The following is a 17,120-nucleotide window of genomic DNA, read 5'->3' on the forward strand; positions in this document are numbered from 1 at the left end:
AAGACATATGTCCATCAAGTTCAACCAGGGAATTAAGGGGTAGGGGTGTGGCGCGATATTGGGGAAGGGATGAGATTTTATATTTCTTCATAAGCATTAATCTTATTTTGTCAATTAGGAACATTCAGCACCCACCCGCTATCAAGGCAGCTGCCTATCATGTCATGCCCTACCTGCACAGGTGTGCTGGCTACTCAAATGATCCAATTAAGGAGGCCATTTAGTCAGCAGCAGCAGAAGTCCTGTGCCTGGACGCTCCAACAGCGGCCAGACACAAGCAGAAGCAGCAGAAGCAGCAGCAGCAGCACCACCTTTTGTTTTTTGGCTGCAGCAGCAGCAAGGCCCACAGGGCTGGCTAGCTGGCTAGCCAGCAAGCAGGTAGCAATGAAAGTAGGAATCTTTCTTTTTAACCCTGTAAGGGGGTGGTGCACTGTACCCGAAGATACTGCCATATCGGGTCAATGCATAGGGCGACGGAAGCAAGCTTCGAAATCGGCCCCCGTTCTCAAAAATCCATTTAATATATGGTCCCCAGATAGGGGACGTATCAGATATTAAACTGATAAGAACAGATACTACACTTGATCTTAGCCAAAAGGCCGAGAAGCGATAACCGTGAAAGGGGCGGGCCCAACAAGGTCCCCTTCATGGGCACTATCACTGCTTGCTGTCAGGGAGGCTGCCAGACAATTTTCCATGCACACTCTGGGCTGGGGGGCAGTCAACCACCAGTACACACAGCAGAACCTAAACCCATACCATTATTGCTAAGCAGCAAGACAGGGGCCCATTGCACTCCCACGGGGCCTTTTTAAATGCAATCCATAACCCGGATTTGCCAGGAACCCTTCTTACTCCTCCTACTTGCATGTGACACTGGGCTTAGGATCTGCATAGGAAACACACACACAAGCACACACCTACCTTTGTTGCCTGCAGATGCCTCCTTGGCTGTCCCCAAACGGTATCAAACCAACACCCACGGGAAGCTGTAAGCATAGAGGACATGCCTGCACCCCATTGGACTTACCTGTGTGGGTTAAACCCGGGTTATTTGACAACCTATGGCGGTGATGGTTCTGCTCAGGCAGAGCAGTGCTGATGCTCCTCATAAAGCTGTCGCTGCTGTGAAGGTTCTAGGTGACATCACAAATCCCTATGGTTACATACACAACAAAGCTGGGTTGTTGTTGTTTACACTCTGCAAGGCCTGTGGAAGTGAGTGACATCATAGCACTGTAGTTCTGAGGGTTCTAGATGGATGCAACAATCTCCTGTTGCTTCTATGAAGGCCATAATAGACGACATCACCAAACAGCTCCATAGTCACATACACAGCAAAGGAGAGATGTTGTTTACACCTAGTGATGTCAGTGGTATTGAGTGACATCACAGCACAGTGCTAAGGCTCCTGGGCCTGGACACAGCAGCGGCTGCAATATCTCAACGGAGAATACGTTTATATATATGTGTGTGTGTGCGCGTATATATATATATATATATATATATATATATATATATATATTTCTCCGCCGAAATCACTTTTAAACCCATTTCCACCTTTTTTTCCCTTCTCTTCCTCTTACTTTTTTTTCAAGTTTTTTTACGTTTTTCTCCTTTTCGCCTCTTTTCTGGGCGTATTATTCTTCTTTTTCTTCTTTTTTTTCGTCTAATGCATACCCCATCAGTGCAGCAATGCTTATTCAATACCGCCAGCAGATGGAGACACTGGGGGATAATTTTCTAAGGATTTATACTGATTTTTCCTGTCTGAATTTGTCGCACAGAAAGTTGCAGGCCAAATATGTGTGACATTTCTGCGACTTTAGCTTCTAGAGCATTTTTACAACATTATACATAGGTGCTGAATACATAAAAAGCGACTGTTCAGCGACAGACAAGTCGCATCGGCTGAAAGTAGGCCAGAATGTCAGTCCATGTTGGAGCAGGTTTAGATACAGTCTAAAGTATAGATCTCAAAGTCTGTGCACAGAATTTAGCAAGGGCCTCGCACCTTCTGATGCATCAGGTAGGTGCACAATAGCATAGCCTAACCCTCTGTACTTTGGTCTATATTGATGCGGGACATAGACAGCCAGCTGATGACCAATCCATTAGTGCAATGGATGGCTGGAAGCATTTGTCTTTGCCTTTGCAATACCACAGAAGCAATGCATGGTCAATGTACAGCAATGACACACCTGTGTGAACAGCCAGGAGACCCCCCCCCCATGTTATGTTACATAGTTACATAGTTAGTACGGTCGAAAAAAGACATATGTCCATCAAGTTCAACCAGGGAATTAAGGGGTAGGGGTGTGGCGCGATATTGGGGAAGGGATGAGATTTTATATTTCTTCATAAGCATTAATCTTATTTTGTCAATTAGGAACATTCAGCACCCACCCGCTATCAAGGCAGCTGCCTATCATGTCATGCCCTACCTGCACAGGTGTGCTGGCTACTCAAATGATCCAATTAAGGAGGCCATTTAGTCAGCAGCAGCAGAAGTCCTGTGCCTGGACGCTCCAACAGCGGCCAGACACAAGCAGAAGCAGCAGAAGCAGCAGCAGCAGCACCACCTTTTGTTTTTTGGCTGCAGCAGCAGCAAGGCCCACAGGGCTGGCTAGCTGGCTAGCCAGCAAGCAGGTAGCAATGAAAGTAGGAATCTTTCTTTTTAACCCTGTAAGGGGGTGGTGCACTGTACCCGAAGATACTGCCATATCGGGTCAATGCATAGGGCGACGGAAGCAAGCTTCGAAATCGGCCCCCGTTCTCAAAAATCCATTTAATATATGGTCCCCAGATAGGGGACGTATCAGATATTAAACTGATAAGAACAGATACTACACTTGATCTTAGCCAAAAGGCCGAGAAGCGATAACCGTGAAAGGGGCGGGCCCAACAAGGTCCCCTTCATGGGCACTATCACTGCTTGCTGTCAGGGAGGCTGCCAGACAATTTTCCATGCACACTCTGGGCTGGGGGGCAGTCAACCACCAGTACACACAGCAGAACCTAAACCCATACCATTATTGCTAAGCAGCAAGACAGGGGCCCATTGCACTCCCACGGGGCCTTTTTAAATGCAATCCATAACCCGGATTTGCCAGGAACCCTTCTTACTCCTCCTACTTGCATGTGACACTGGGCTTAGGATCTGCATAGGAAACACACACACAAGCACACACCTACCTTTGTTGCCTGCAGATGCCTCCTTGGCTGTCCCCAAACGGTATCAAACCAACACCCACGGGAAGCTGTAAGCATAGAGGACATGCCTGCACCCCATTGGACTTACCTGTGTGGGTTAAATCCGGGTTATTTGACAACCTATGGCGGTGATGGTTCTGCTCAGGCAGAGCAGTGCTGATGCTCCTCATAAAGCTGTCGCTGCTGTGAAGGTTCTAGGTGACATCACAAATCCCTATGGTTACATACACAACAAAGCTGGGTTGTTGTTGTTTACACTCTGCAAGGCCTGTGGAAGTGAGTGACATCATAGCACTGTAGTTCTGAGGGTTCAAGATGGATGCAACAATCTCCTGTTGCTTCTATGAAGGCCGTAATAGACGACATCACCAAACAGCTCCATAGTCACATACACAGCAAAGGAGAGATGTTGTTTACACCTAGTGATGTCAGTGGTATTGAGTGACATCACAGCACAGTGCTAAGGCTCCTGGGCCTGGACACAGCAGCGGCTGCAATATCTCAACGGAGAATACGTTTATATCTATGTGTGTGTGTGCGCATATATATATATATATATATATATATATATATATATATATATATATTTCTCCGCCGAAATCACTTTTAAACCCATTTCCACCTTTTTTTCCCTTCTCTTCCTCTTACTTTTTTTTCACGTTTTTTTACGTTTTTCTCCTTTTCGCCTCTTTTCTGGGCGTATTATTCTTCTTTTTCTTCTTTTTTTTCGTCTAATGCATACCCCATCAGTGCAGCAATGCTTATTCAATACCGCCAGCAGATGGAGACACTGGGGGATAATTTTCTAAGGATTTATACTGATTTTTCCTGTCTGAATTTGTCGCACAGAAAGTTGCAGGCCAAATATGTGTGACATTTCTGCGACTTTAGCTTCTAGAGCATTTTTACAACATTATACATAGGTGCTGAATACATAAAAAGCGACTGTTCAGCGACAGACAAGTCGCATCGGCTGAAAGTAGGCCAGAATGTCAGTCCATGTTGGAGCAGGTTTAGATACAGTCTAAAGCATAGATCTCAAAGTCTGTGCACAGAATTTAGCAAGGGCCTCGCACCTTCTGATGCATCAGGTAGGTGCACAATAGCATAGCCTAACCCTCTGTACTTTGGTCTATATTGATGCGGGACATAGACAGCCAGCTGATGACCAATCCATTAGTGCAATGGATGGCTGGAAGCATTTGTCTTTGCCTTTGCAATACCACAGAAGCAATGCATGGTCAATGTACAGCAATGACACACCTGTGTGAACAGCCAGGAGACCCCCCCCCCCCCCCCCCATGTTATGTTACATAGTTACATAGTTAGTACGGTCGAAAAAAGACATATGTCCATCACGTTCAACCAGGGAATTAAGGGGTAGGGGTGTGGCGCGATATTGGGGAAGGGATGAGATTTTATATTTCTTCATAAGCATTAATCTTATTTTGTCAATTAGGAACATTCAGCACCCACCCGCTATCAAGGCAGCTGCCTATCATGTCATGCCCTACCTGCACAGGTGTGCTGGCTACTCAAATGATCCAATTAAGGAGGCCATTTAGTCAGCAGCAGCAGAAGTCCTGTGCCTGGACGCTCCAACAGGGGCCAGACACAAGCAGAAGCAGAAGCAGCAGAAGCAGCAGCAGCACCACCTTTTGTTTTTTGGCTGCAGCAGCAGCAAGGCCCACAGGGCTGGCTAGCTGGCTAGCCAGCAAGCAGGTAGCAATGAAAGTAGGAATCTTTCTTTTTAACCCTGTAAGGGGGTGGTGCACTGTACCCGAAGATACTGCCATATCGGGTCAATGCATAGGGCGACGGAAGCAAGCTTCGAAATCGGCCCCCGTTCTCAAAAATCCATTTAATATATGGTCCCCAGATAGGGGACGTATCAGATATTAAACTGATAAGAACAGATACTACACTTGATCTTAGCCAAAAGGCCGAGAAGCGATAACCGTGAAAGGGGCGGGCCCAACAAGGTCCCCTTCATGGGCACTATCACTGCTTGCTGTCAGGGAGGCTGCCAGACAATTTTCCATGCACACTCTGGGCTGGGGGGCAGTCAACCACCAGTACACACAGCAGAACCTAAACCCATACCATTATTGCTAAGCAGCAAGACAGGGGCCCATTGCACTCCCACGGGGCCTTTTTAAATGCAATCCATAACCCGGATTTGCCAGGAACCCTTCTTACTCCTCCTACTTGCATGTGACACTGGGCTTAGGATCTGCATAGGAAACACACACACAAGCACACACCTACCTTTGTTGCCTGCAGATGCCTCCTTGGCTGTCCCCAAACGGTATCAAACCAACACCCACGGGAAGCTGTAAGCATAGAGGACATGCCTGCACCCCATTGGACTTACCTGTGTGGGTTAAATCCGGGTTATTTGACAACCTATGGCGGTGATGGTTCTGCTCAGGCAGAGCAGTGCTGATGCTCCTCATAAAGCTGTCGCTGCTGTGAAGGTTCTAGGTGACATCACAAATCCCTTTGGTTACATACACAACAAAGCTGGGTTGTTGTTGTTTACACTCTGCAAGGCCTGTGGAAGTGAGTGACATCATAGCACTGTAGTTCTGAGGGTTCAAGATGGATGCAACAATCTCCTGTTGCTTCTATGAAGGCCGTAATAGACGACATCACCAAACAGCTCCATAGTCACATACACAGCAAAGGAGAGATGTTGTTTACACCTAGTGATGTCAGTGGTATTGAGTGACATCACAGCACAGTGCTAAGGCTCCTGGGCCTGGACACAGCAGCGGCTGCAATATCTCAACGGAGAATACGTTTATATCTATGTGTGTGTGTGCGCATATATATATATATATATATATATATATATATATATATATATATATTTCTCCGCCGAAATCACTTTTAAACCCATTTCCACCTTTTTTTCCCTTCTCTTCCTCTTACTTTTTTTTCACGTTTTTTTACGTTTTTCTCCTTTTCGCCTCTTTTCTGGGCGTATTATTCTTCTTTTTCTTCTTTTTTTTCGTCTAATGCATACCCCATCAGTGCAGCAATGCTTATTCAATACCGCCAGCAGATGGAGACACTGGGGGATAATTTTCTAAGGATTTATACTGATTTTTCCTGTCTGAATTTGTCGCACAGAAAGTTGCAGGCCAAATATGTGTGACATTTCTGCGACTTTAGCTTCTAGAGCATTTTTACAACATTATACATAGGTGCTGAATACATAAAAAGCGACTGTTCAGCGACAGACAAGTCGCATCGGCTGAAAGTAGGCCAGAATGTCAGTCCATGTTGGAGCAGGTTTAGATACAGTCTAAAGCATAGATCTCAAAGTCTGTGCACAGAATTTAGCAAGGGCCTCGCACCTTCTGATGCATCAGGTAGGTGCACAATAGCATAGCCTAACCCTCTGTACTTTGGTCTATATTGATGCGGGACATAGACAGCCAGCTGATGACCAATCCATTAGTGCAATGGATGGCTGGAAGCATTTGTCTTTGCCTTTGCAATACCACAGAAGCAATGCATGGTCAATGTACAGCAATGACACACCTGTGTGAACAGCCAGGAGACCCCCCCCCCCCCCCCATGTTATGTTACATAGTTACATAGTTAGTACGGTCGAAAAAAGACATATGTCCATCACGTTCAACCAGGGAATTAAGGGGTAGGGGTGTGGCGCGATATTGGGGAAGGGATGAGATTTTATATTTCTTCATAAGCATTAATCTTATTTTGTCAATTAGGAACATTCAGCACCCACCCGCTATCAAGGCAGCTGCCTATCATGTCATGCCCTACCTGCACAGGTGTGCTGGCTACTCAAATGATCCAATTAAGGAGGCCATTTAGTCAGCAGCAGCAGAAGTCCTGTGCCTGGACGCTCCAACAGGGGCCAGACACAAGCAGAAGCAGCAGAAGCAGCAGCAGCACCACCTTTTGTTTTTTGGCTGCAGCAGCAGCAAGGCCCACAGGGCTGGCTAGCTGGCTAGCCAGCAAGCAGGTAGCAATGAAAGTAGGAATCTTTCTTTTTAACCCTGTAAGGGGGTGGTGCACTGTACCCGAAGATACTGCCATATCGGGTCAATGCATAGGGCGACGGAAGCAAGCTTCGAAATCGGCCCCCGTTCTCAAAAATCCATTTAATATATGGTCCCCAGATAGGGGACGTATCAGATATTAAACTGATAAGAACAGATACTACACTTGATCTTAGCCAAAAGGCCGAGAAGCGATAACCGTGAAAGGGGCGGGCCCAACAAGGTCCCCTTCATGGGCACTATCACTGCTTGCTGTCAGGGAGGCTGCCAGACAATTTTCCATGCACACTCTGGGCTGGGGGGCAGTCAACCACCAGTACACACAGCAGAACCTAAACCCATACCATTATTGCTAAGCAGCAAGACAGGGGCCCATTGCACTCCCACGGGGCCTTTTTAAATGCAATCCATAACCCGGATTTGCCAGGAACCCTTCTTACTCCTCCTACTTGCATGTGACACTGGGCTTAGGATCTGCATAGGAAACACACACACAAGCACACACCTACCTTTGTTGCCTGCAGATGCCTCCTTGGCTGTCCCCAAACGGTATCAAACCAACACCCACGGGAAGCTGTAAGCATAGAGGACATGCCTGCACCCCATTGGACTTACCTGTGTGGGTTAAATCCGGGTTATTTGACAACCTATGGCGGTGATGGTTCTGCTCAGGCAGAGCAGTGCTGATGCTCCTCATAAAGCTGTCGCTGCTGTGAAGGTTCTAGGTGACATCACAAATCCCTATGGTTACATACACAACAAAGCTGGGTTGTTGTTGTTTACACTCTGCAAGGCCTGTGGAAGTGAGTGACATCATAGCACTGTAGTTCTGAGGGTTCAAGATGGATGCAACAATCTCCTGTTGCTTCTATGAAGGCCGTAATAGACGACATCACCAAACAGCTCCATAGTCACATACACAGCAAAGGAGAGATGTTGTTTACACCTAGTGATGTCAGTGGTATTGAGTGACATCACAGCACAGTGCTAAGGCTCCTGGGCCTGGACACAGCAGCGGCTGCAATATCTCAACGGAGAATACGTTTATATCTATGTGTGTGTGTGCGCATATATATATATATATATATATATATATATATATATATATATATTTCTCCGCCGAAATCACTTTTAAACCCATTTCCACCTTTTTTTCCCTTCTCTTCCTCTTACTTTTTTTTCACGTTTTTTTACGTTTTTCTCCTTTTCGCCTCTTTTCTGGGCGTATTATTCTTCTTTTTCTTCTTTTTTTTCGTCTAATGCATACCCCATCAGTGCAGCAATGCTTATTCAATACCGCCAGCAGATGGAGACACTGGGGGATAATTTTCTAAGGATTTATACTGATTTTTCCTGTCTGAATTTGTCGCACAGAAAGTTGCAGGCCAAATATGTGTGACATTTCTGCGACTTTAGCTTCTAGAGCATTTTTACAACATTATACATAGGTGCTGAATACATAAAAAGCGACTGTTCAGCGACAGACAAGTCGCATCGGCTGAAAGTAGGCCAGAATGTCAGTCCATGTTGGAGCAGGTTTAGATACAGTCTAAAGCATAGATCTCAAAGTCTGTGCACAGAATTTAGCAAGGGCCTCGCACCTTCTGATGCATCAGGTAGGTGCACAATAGCATAGCCTAACCCTCTGTACTTTGGTCTATATTGATGCGGGACATAGACAGCCAGCTGATGACCAATCCATTAGTGCAATGGATGGCTGGAAGCATTTGTCTTTGCCTTTGCAATACCACAGAAGCAATGCATGGTCAATGTACAGCAATGACACACCTGTGTGAACAGCCAGGAGACCCCCCCCCCCCCCCATGTTATGTTACATAGTTACATAGTTAGTACGGTCGAAAAAAGACATATGTCCATCACGTTCAACCAGGGAATTAAGGGGTAGGGGTGTGGCGCGATATTGGGGAAGGGATGAGATTTTATATTTCTTCATAAGCATTAATCTTATTTTGTCAATTAGGAACATTCAGCACCCACCCGCTATCAAGGCAGCTGCCTATCATGTCATGCCCTACCTGCACAGGTGTGCTGGCTACTCAAATGATCCAATTAAGGAGGCCATTTAGTCAGCAGCAGCAGAAGTCCTGTGCCTGGACGCTCCAACAGGGGCCAGACACAAGCAGAAGCAGCAGAAGCAGCAGCAGCACCACCTTTTGTTTTTTGGCTGCAGCAGCAGCAAGGCCCACAGGGCTGGCTAGCTGGCTAGCCAGCAAGCAGGTAGCAATGAAAGTAGGAATCTTTCTTTTTAACCCTGTAAGGGGGTGGTGCACTGTACCCGAAGATACTGCCATATCGGGTCAATGCATAGGGCGACGGAAGCAAGCTTCGAAATCGGCCCCCGTTCTCAAAAATCCATTTAATATATGGTCCCCAGATAGGGGACGTATCAGATATTAAACTGATAAGAACAGATACTACACTTGATCTTAGCCAAAAGGCCGAGAAGCGATAACCGTGAAAGGGGCGGGCCCAACAAGGTCCCCTTCATGGGCACTATCACTGCTTGCTGTCAGGGAGGCTGCCAGACAATTTTCCATGCACACTCTGGGCTGGGGGGCAGTCAACCACCAGTACACACAGCAGAACCTAAACCCATACCATTATTGCTAAGCAGCAAGACAGGGGCCCATTGCACTCCCACGGGGCCTTTTTAAATGCAATCCATAACCCGGATTTGCCAGGAACCCTTCTTACTCCTCCTACTTGCATGTGACACTGGGCTTAGGATCTGCATAGGAAACACACACACAAGCACACACCTACCTTTGTTGCCTGCAGATGCCTCCTTGGCTGTCCCCAAACGGTATCAAACCAACACCCACGGGAAGCTGTAAGCATAGAGGACATGCCTGCACCTCATTGGACTTACCTGTGTGGGTTAAATCCGGGTTATTTGACAACCTATGGCGGTGATGGTTCTGCTCAGGCAGAGCAGTGCTGATGCTCCTCATAAAGCTGTCGCTGCTGTGAAGGTTCTAGGTGACATCACAAATCCCTATGGTTACATACACAACAAAGCTGGGTTGTTGTTGTTTACACTCTGCAAGGCCTGTGGAAGTGAGTGACATCATAGCACTGTAGTTCTGAGGGTTCAAGATGGATGCAACAATCTCCTGTTGCTTCTATGAAGGCCGTAATAGACGACATCACCAAACAGCTCCATAGTCACATACACAGCAAAGGAGAGATGTTGTTTACACCTAGTGATGTCAGTGGTATTGAGTGACATCACAGCACAGTGCTAAGGCTCCTGGGCCTGGACACAGCAGCGGCTGCAATATCTCAACGGAGAATACGTTTATATCTATGTGTGTGTGTGCGCATATATATATATATATATGTATATATATATATATATATATATTTCTCCGCCGAAATCACTTTTAAACCCATTTCCACCTTTTTTTCCCTTCTCTTCCTCTTACTTTTTTTTCACGTTTTTTTACGTTTTTCTCCTTTTCGCCTCTTTTCTGGGCGTATTATTCTTCTTTTTCTTCTTTTTTTTCGTCTAATGCATACCCCATCAGTGCAGCAATGCTTATTCAATACCGCCAGCAGATGGAGACACTGGGGGATAATTTTCTAAGGATTTATACTGATTTTTCCTGTCTGAATTTGTCGCACAGAAAGTTGCAGGCCAAATATGTGTGACATTTCTGCGACTTTAGCTTCTAGAGCATTTTTACAACATTATACATAGGTGCTGAATACATAAAAAGCGACTGTTCAGCGACAGACAAGTCGCATCGGCTGAAAGTAGGCCAGAATGTCAGTCCATGTTGGAGCAGGTTTAGATACAGTCTAAAGCATAGATCTCAAAGTCTGTGCACAGAATTTAGCAAGGGCCTCGCACCTTCTGATGCATCAGGTAGGTGCACAATAGCATAGCCTAACCCTCTGTACTTTGGTCTATATTGATGCGGGACATAGACAGCCAGCTGATGACCAATCCATTAGTGCAATGGATGGCTGGAAGCATTTGTCTTTGCCTTTGCAATACCACAGAAGCAATGCATGGTCAATGTACAGCAATGACACACCTGTGTGAACAGCCAGGAGACCCCCCCCCCCCCCCCCATGTTATGTTACATAGTTACATAGTTAGTACGGTCGAAAAAAGACATATGTCCATCACGTTCAACCAGGGAATTAAGGGGTAGGGGTGTGGCGCGATATTGGGGAAGGGATGAGATTTTATATTTCTTCATAAGCATTAATCTTATTTTGTCAATTAGGAACATTCAGCACCCACCCGCTATCAAGGCAGCTGCCTATCATGTCATGCCCTACCTGCACAGGTGTGCTGGCTACTCAAATGATCCAATTAAGGAGGCCATTTAGTCAGCAGCAGCAGAAGTCCTGTGCCTGGACGCTCCAACAGGGGCCAGACACAAGCAGAAGCAGAAGCAGCAGAAGCAGCAGCAGCACCACCTTTTGTTTTTTGGCTGCAGCAGCAGCAAGGCCCACAGGGCTGGCTAGCTGGCTAGCCAGCAAGCAGGTAGCAATGAAAGTAGGAATCTTTCTTTTTAACCCTGTAAGGGGGTGGTGCACTGTACCCGAAGATACTGCCATATCGGGTCAATGCATAGGGCGACGGAAGCAAGCTTCGAAATCGGCCCCCGTTCTCAAAAATCCATTTAATATATGGTCCCCAGATAGGGGACGTATCAGATATTAAACTGATAAGAACAGATACTACACTTGATCTTAGCCAAAAGGCCGAGAAGCGATAACCGTGAAAGGGGCGGGCCCAACAAGGTCCCCTTCATGGGCACTATCACTGCTTGCTGTCAGGGAGGCTGCCAGACAATTTTCCATGCACACTCTGGGCTGGGGGGCAGTCAACCACCAGTACACACAGCAGAACCTAAACCCATACCATTATTGCTAAGCAGCAAGACAGGGGCCCATTGCACTCCCACGGGGCCTTTTTAAATGCAATCCATAACCCGGATTTGCCAGGAACCCTTCTTACTCCTCCTACTTGCATGTGACACTGGGCTTAGGATCTGCATAGGAAACACACACACAAGCACACACCTACCTTTGTTGCCTGCAGATGCCTCCTTGGCTGTCCCCAAACGGTATCAAACCAACACCCACGGGAAGCTGTAAGCATAGAGGACATGCCTGCACCCCATTGGACTTACCTGTGTGGGTTAAATCCGGGTTATTTGACAACCTATGGCGGTGATGGTTCTGCTCAGGCAGAGCAGTGCTGATGCTCCTCATAAAGCTGTCGCTGCTGTGAAGGTTCTAGGTGACATCACAAATCCCTATGGTTACATACACAACAAAGCTGGGTTGTTGTTGTTTACACTCTGCAAGGCCTGTGGAAGTGAGTGACATCATAGCACTGTAGTTCTGAGGGTTCAAGATGGATGCAACAATCTCCTGTTGCTTCTATGAAGGCCATAATAGACGACATCACCAAACAGCTCCATAGTCACATACACAGCAAAGGAGAGATGTTGTTTACACCTAGTGATGTCAGTGGTATTGAGTGACATCACAGCACAGTGCTAAGGCTCCTGGGCCTGGACACAGCAGCGGCTGCAATATCTCAACGGAGAATACGTTTATATCTATGTGTGTGTGTGCGCGTATATATATATATATATATATATATATATATATATATATATATATATATATATATTTCTCCGCCGAAATCACTTTTAAACCCATTTCCACCTTTTTTTCCCTTCTCTTCCTCTTACTTTTTTTTCAAGTTTTTTTACGTTTTTCTCCTTTTCGCCTCTTTTCTGGGCGTATTATTCTTCTTTTTCTTCTTTTTTTTCGTCTAATGCATACCCCATCAGTGCAGCAATGCTTATTCAATACCGCCAGCAGATGGAGACACTGGGGGATAATTTTCTAAGGATTTATACTGATTTTTCCTGTCTGAATTTGTCGCACAGAAAGTTGCAGGCCAAATATGTGTGACATTTCTGCGACTTTAGCTTCTAGAGCATTTTTACAACATTATACATAGGTGCTGAATACATAAAAAGCGACTGTTCAGCGACAGACAAGTCGCATCGGCTGAAAGTAGGCCAGAATGTCAGTCCATGTTGGAGCAGGTTTAGATACAGTCTAAAGCATAGATCTCAAAGTCTGTGCACAGAATTTAGCAAGGGCCTCGCACCTTCTGATGCATCAGGTAGGTGCACAATAGCATAGCCTAACCCTCTGTACTTTGGTCTATATTGATGCGGGACATAGACAGCCAGCTGATGACCAATCCATTAGTGCAATGGATGGCTGGAAGCATTTGTCTTTGCCTTTGCAATACCACAGAAGCAATGCATGGTCAATGTACAGCAATGACACACCTGTGTGAACAGCCAGGAGACCCCCCCCCCCCCCCCCCATGTTATGTTACATAGTTACATAGTTAGTACGGTCGAAAAAAGACATATGTCCATCACGTTCAACCAGGGAATTAAGGGGTAGGGGTGTGGCGCGATATTGGGGAAGGGATGAGATTTTATATTTCTTCATAAGCATTAATCTTATTTTGTCAATTAGGAACATTCAGCACCCACCCGCTATCAAGGCAGCTGCCTATCATGTCATGCCCTACCTGCACAGGTGTGCTGGCTACTCAAATGATCCAATTAAGGAGGCCATTTAGTCAGCAGCAGCAGAAGTCCTGTGCCTGGACGCTCCAACAGGGGCCAGACACAAGCAGAAGCAGCAGCAGCAGAAGCAGCAGCAGCACCACCTTTTGTTTTTTGGCTGCAGCAGCAGCAAGGCCCACAGGGCTGGCTAGCTGGCTAGCCAGCAAGCAGGTAGCAATGAAAGTAGGAATCTTTCTTTTTAACCCTGTAAGGGGGTGGTGCACTGTACCCGAAGATACTGCCATATCGGGTCAATGCATAGGGCGACGGAAGCAAGCTTCGAAATCGGCCCCCGTTCTCAAAAATCCATTTAATATATGGTCCCCAGATAGGGGACGTATCAGATATTAAACTGATAAGAACAGATACTACACTTGATCTTAGCCAAAAGGCCGAGAAGCGATAACCGTGAAAGGGGCGGGCCCAACAAGGTCCCCTTCATGGGCACTATCACTGCTTGCTGTCAGGGAGGCTGCCAGACAATTTTCCATGCACACTCTGGGCTGGGGGGCAGTCAACCACCAGTACACACAGCAGAACCTAAACCCATACCATTATTGCTAAGCAGCAAGACAGGGGCCCATTGCACTCCCACGGGGCCTTTTTAAATGCAATCCATAACCCGGATTTGCCAGGAACCCTTCTTACTCCTCCTACTTGCATGTGACACTGGGCTTAGGATCTGCATAGGAAACACACACACAAGCACACACCTACCTTTGTTGCCTGCAGATGCCTCCTTGGCTGTCCCCAAACGGTATCAAACCAACACCCACGGGAAGCTGTAAGCATAGAGGACATGCCTGCACCCCATTGGACTTACCTGTGTGGGTTAAATCCGGGTTATTTGACAACCTATGGCGGTGATGGTTCTGCTCAGGCAGAGCAGTGCTGATGCTCCTCATAAAGCTGTCGCTGCTGTGAAGGTTCTAGGTGACATCACAAATCCCTTTGGTTACATACACAACAAAGCTGGGTTGTTGTTGTTTACACTCTGCAAGGCCTGTGGAAGTGAGTGACATCATAGCACTGTAGTTCTGAGGGTTCAAGATGGATGCAACAATCTCCTGTTGCTTCTATGAAGGCCGTAATAGACGACATCACCAAACAGCTCCATAGTCACATACACAGCAAAGGAGAGATGTTGTTTACACCTAGTGATGTCAGTGGTATTGAGTGACATCACAGCACAGTGCTAAGGCTCCTGGGCCTGGACACAGCAGCGGCTGCAATATCTCAACGGAGAATACGTTTATATCTATGTGTGTGTGTGCGCATATATATATATATATATATATATATATATATATATATATATATTTCTCCGCCGAAATCACTTTTAAACCCATTTCCACCTTTTTTTCCCTTCTCTTCCTCTTACTTTTTTTTCACGCTTTTTTACGTTTTTCTCCTTTTCGCCTCTTTTCTGGGCGTATTATTCTTCTTTTTCTTCTTTTTTTTCGTCTAATGCATACCCCATCAGTGCAGCAATGCTTATTCAATACCGCCAGCAGATGGAGACACTGGGGGATAATTTTCTAAGGATTTATACTGATTTTTCCTGTCTGAATTTGTCGCACAGAAAGTTGCAGGCCAAATATGTGTGACATTTCTGCGACTTTAGCTTCTAGAGCATTTTTACAACATTATACATAGGTGCTGAATACATAAAAAGCGACTGTTCACCGACAGACAAGTCGCATCGGCTGAAAGTAGGCCAGAATGTCAGTCCATGTTGGAGCAGGTTTAGATACAGTCTAAAGCATAGATCTCAAAGTCTGTGCACAGAATTTAGCAAGGGCCTCGCACCTTCTGATGCATCAGGTAGGTGCACAATAGCATAGCCTAACCCTCTGTACTTTGGTCTATATTGATGCGGGACATAGACAGCCAGCTGATGACCAATCCATTAGTGCAATGGATGGCTGGAAGCATTTGTCTTTGCCTTTGCAATACCACAGAAGCAATGCATGGTCAATGTACAGCAATGACACACCTGTGTGAACAGCCAGGAGACCCCCCCCCCCCCCCCCCCCATGTTATGTTACATAGTTACATAGTTAGTACGGTCGAAAAAAGACATATGTCCATCACGTTCAACCAGGGAATTAAGGGGTAGGGGTGTGGCGCGATATTGGGGAAGGGATGAGATTTTATATTTCTTCATAAGCATTAATCTTATTTTGTCAATTAGGAACATTCAGCACCCACCCGCTATCAAGGCAGCTGCCTATCATGTCATGCCCTACCTGCACAGGTGTGCTGGCTACTCAAATGATCCAATTAAGGAGGCCATTTAGTCAGCAGCAGCAGAAGTCCTGTGCCTGGACGCTCCAACAGGGGCCAGACACAAGCAGAAGCAGAAGCAGCAGAAGCAGCACCACCTTTTGTTTTTTGGCTGCAGCAGCAGCAAGGCCCACAGGGCTGGCTAGCTGGCTAGCCAGCAAGCAGGTAGCAATGAAAGTAGGAATCTTTCTTTTTAACCCTGTAAGGGGGTGGTGCACTGTACCCGAAGATACTGCCATATCGGGTCAATGCATAGGGCGACGGAAGCAAGCTTCGAAATCGGCCCCCGTTCTCAAAAATCCATTTAATATATGGTCCCCAGATAGGGGACGTATCAGATATTAAACTGATAAGAACAGATACTACACTTGATCTTAGCCAAAAGGCCGAGAAGCGATAACCGTGAAAGGGGCGGGCCCAACAAGGTCCCCTTCATGGGCACTATCACTGCTTGCTGTCAGGGAGGCTGCCAGACAATTTTCCATGCACACTCTGGGCTGGGGGGCAGTCAACCACCAGTACACACAGCAGAACCTAAACCCATACCATTATTGCTAAGCAGCAAGACAGGGGCCCATTGCACTCCCACGGGGCCTTTTTAAATGCAATCCATAACCCGGATTTGCCAGGAACCCTTCTTACTCCTCCTACTTGCATGTGACACTGGGCTTAGGATCTGCATAGGAAACACACACACAAGCACACACCTACCTTTGTTGCCTGCAGATGCCTCCTTGGCTGTCCCCAAACGGTATCAAACCAACACCCACGGGAAGCTGTAAGCATAGAGGACATGCCTGCACCCCATTGGACTTACCTGTGTGGGTTAAATCCGGGTTATTTGACAACCTATGGCGGTGATGGTTCTGCTCAGGCAGAGCAGTGCTGATGCTCCTCATAAAGCTGTCGCTGCTGTGAAGGTTCTAGGTGACATCACAAA

At 46.5% G+C, this 17,120-nt stretch overlaps 8 non-coding genes across 8 annotated transcripts; all 8 read right to left on the minus strand.

Moving 5' to 3' along the window:
- Window positions 1-420: 420 nt before the first annotated feature.
- On the minus strand, window positions 421-611 carry LOC130349877 (U2 spliceosomal RNA). Its single transcript, XR_008887108.1, has one exon. It is a non-coding gene; the product is annotated as a U2 spliceosomal RNA (small nuclear RNA).
- A 2,080-nt stretch (window positions 612-2,691) lies between these two features.
- Window positions 2,692-2,882, minus strand: LOC130349905 (U2 spliceosomal RNA). Its single transcript, XR_008887131.1, has one exon. It is a non-coding gene; the product is annotated as a U2 spliceosomal RNA (small nuclear RNA).
- A 2,095-nt stretch (window positions 2,883-4,977) lies between these two features.
- On the minus strand, window positions 4,978-5,168 carry LOC130349917 (U2 spliceosomal RNA). Its single transcript, XR_008887142.1, has one exon. It is a non-coding gene; the product is annotated as a U2 spliceosomal RNA (small nuclear RNA).
- Window positions 5,169-7,255: 2,087 nt separating this feature from the next.
- LOC130349929 (U2 spliceosomal RNA) lies at window positions 7,256-7,446 on the minus strand. The gene has a single exon (XR_008887153.1). It is a non-coding gene; the product is annotated as a U2 spliceosomal RNA (small nuclear RNA).
- A 2,084-nt stretch (window positions 7,447-9,530) lies between these two features.
- Window positions 9,531-9,721, minus strand: LOC130349942 (U2 spliceosomal RNA). Its single transcript, XR_008887164.1, has one exon. It is a non-coding gene; the product is annotated as a U2 spliceosomal RNA (small nuclear RNA).
- Window positions 9,722-11,811: 2,090 nt separating this feature from the next.
- LOC130349883 (U2 spliceosomal RNA) lies at window positions 11,812-12,002 on the minus strand. Its single transcript, XR_008887114.1, has one exon. It is a non-coding gene; the product is annotated as a U2 spliceosomal RNA (small nuclear RNA).
- A 2,105-nt stretch (window positions 12,003-14,107) lies between these two features.
- LOC130349895 (U2 spliceosomal RNA) lies at window positions 14,108-14,298 on the minus strand. The gene has a single exon (XR_008887122.1). It is a non-coding gene; the product is annotated as a U2 spliceosomal RNA (small nuclear RNA).
- A 2,089-nt stretch (window positions 14,299-16,387) lies between these two features.
- Window positions 16,388-16,578, minus strand: LOC130349896 (U2 spliceosomal RNA). Its single transcript, XR_008887123.1, has one exon. It is a non-coding gene; the product is annotated as a U2 spliceosomal RNA (small nuclear RNA).
- Between the last annotated feature and the right edge of the window lie 542 nt (window positions 16,579-17,120).

The sequence above is a fragment of the Hyla sarda genome, unplaced genomic scaffold, assembly GCF_029499605.1.
Source record: "Hyla sarda isolate aHylSar1 unplaced genomic scaffold, aHylSar1.hap1 scaffold_927, whole genome shotgun sequence".
NCBI classification, from domain to species: domain Eukaryota; kingdom Metazoa; phylum Chordata; class Amphibia; order Anura; family Hylidae; genus Hyla; species Hyla sarda.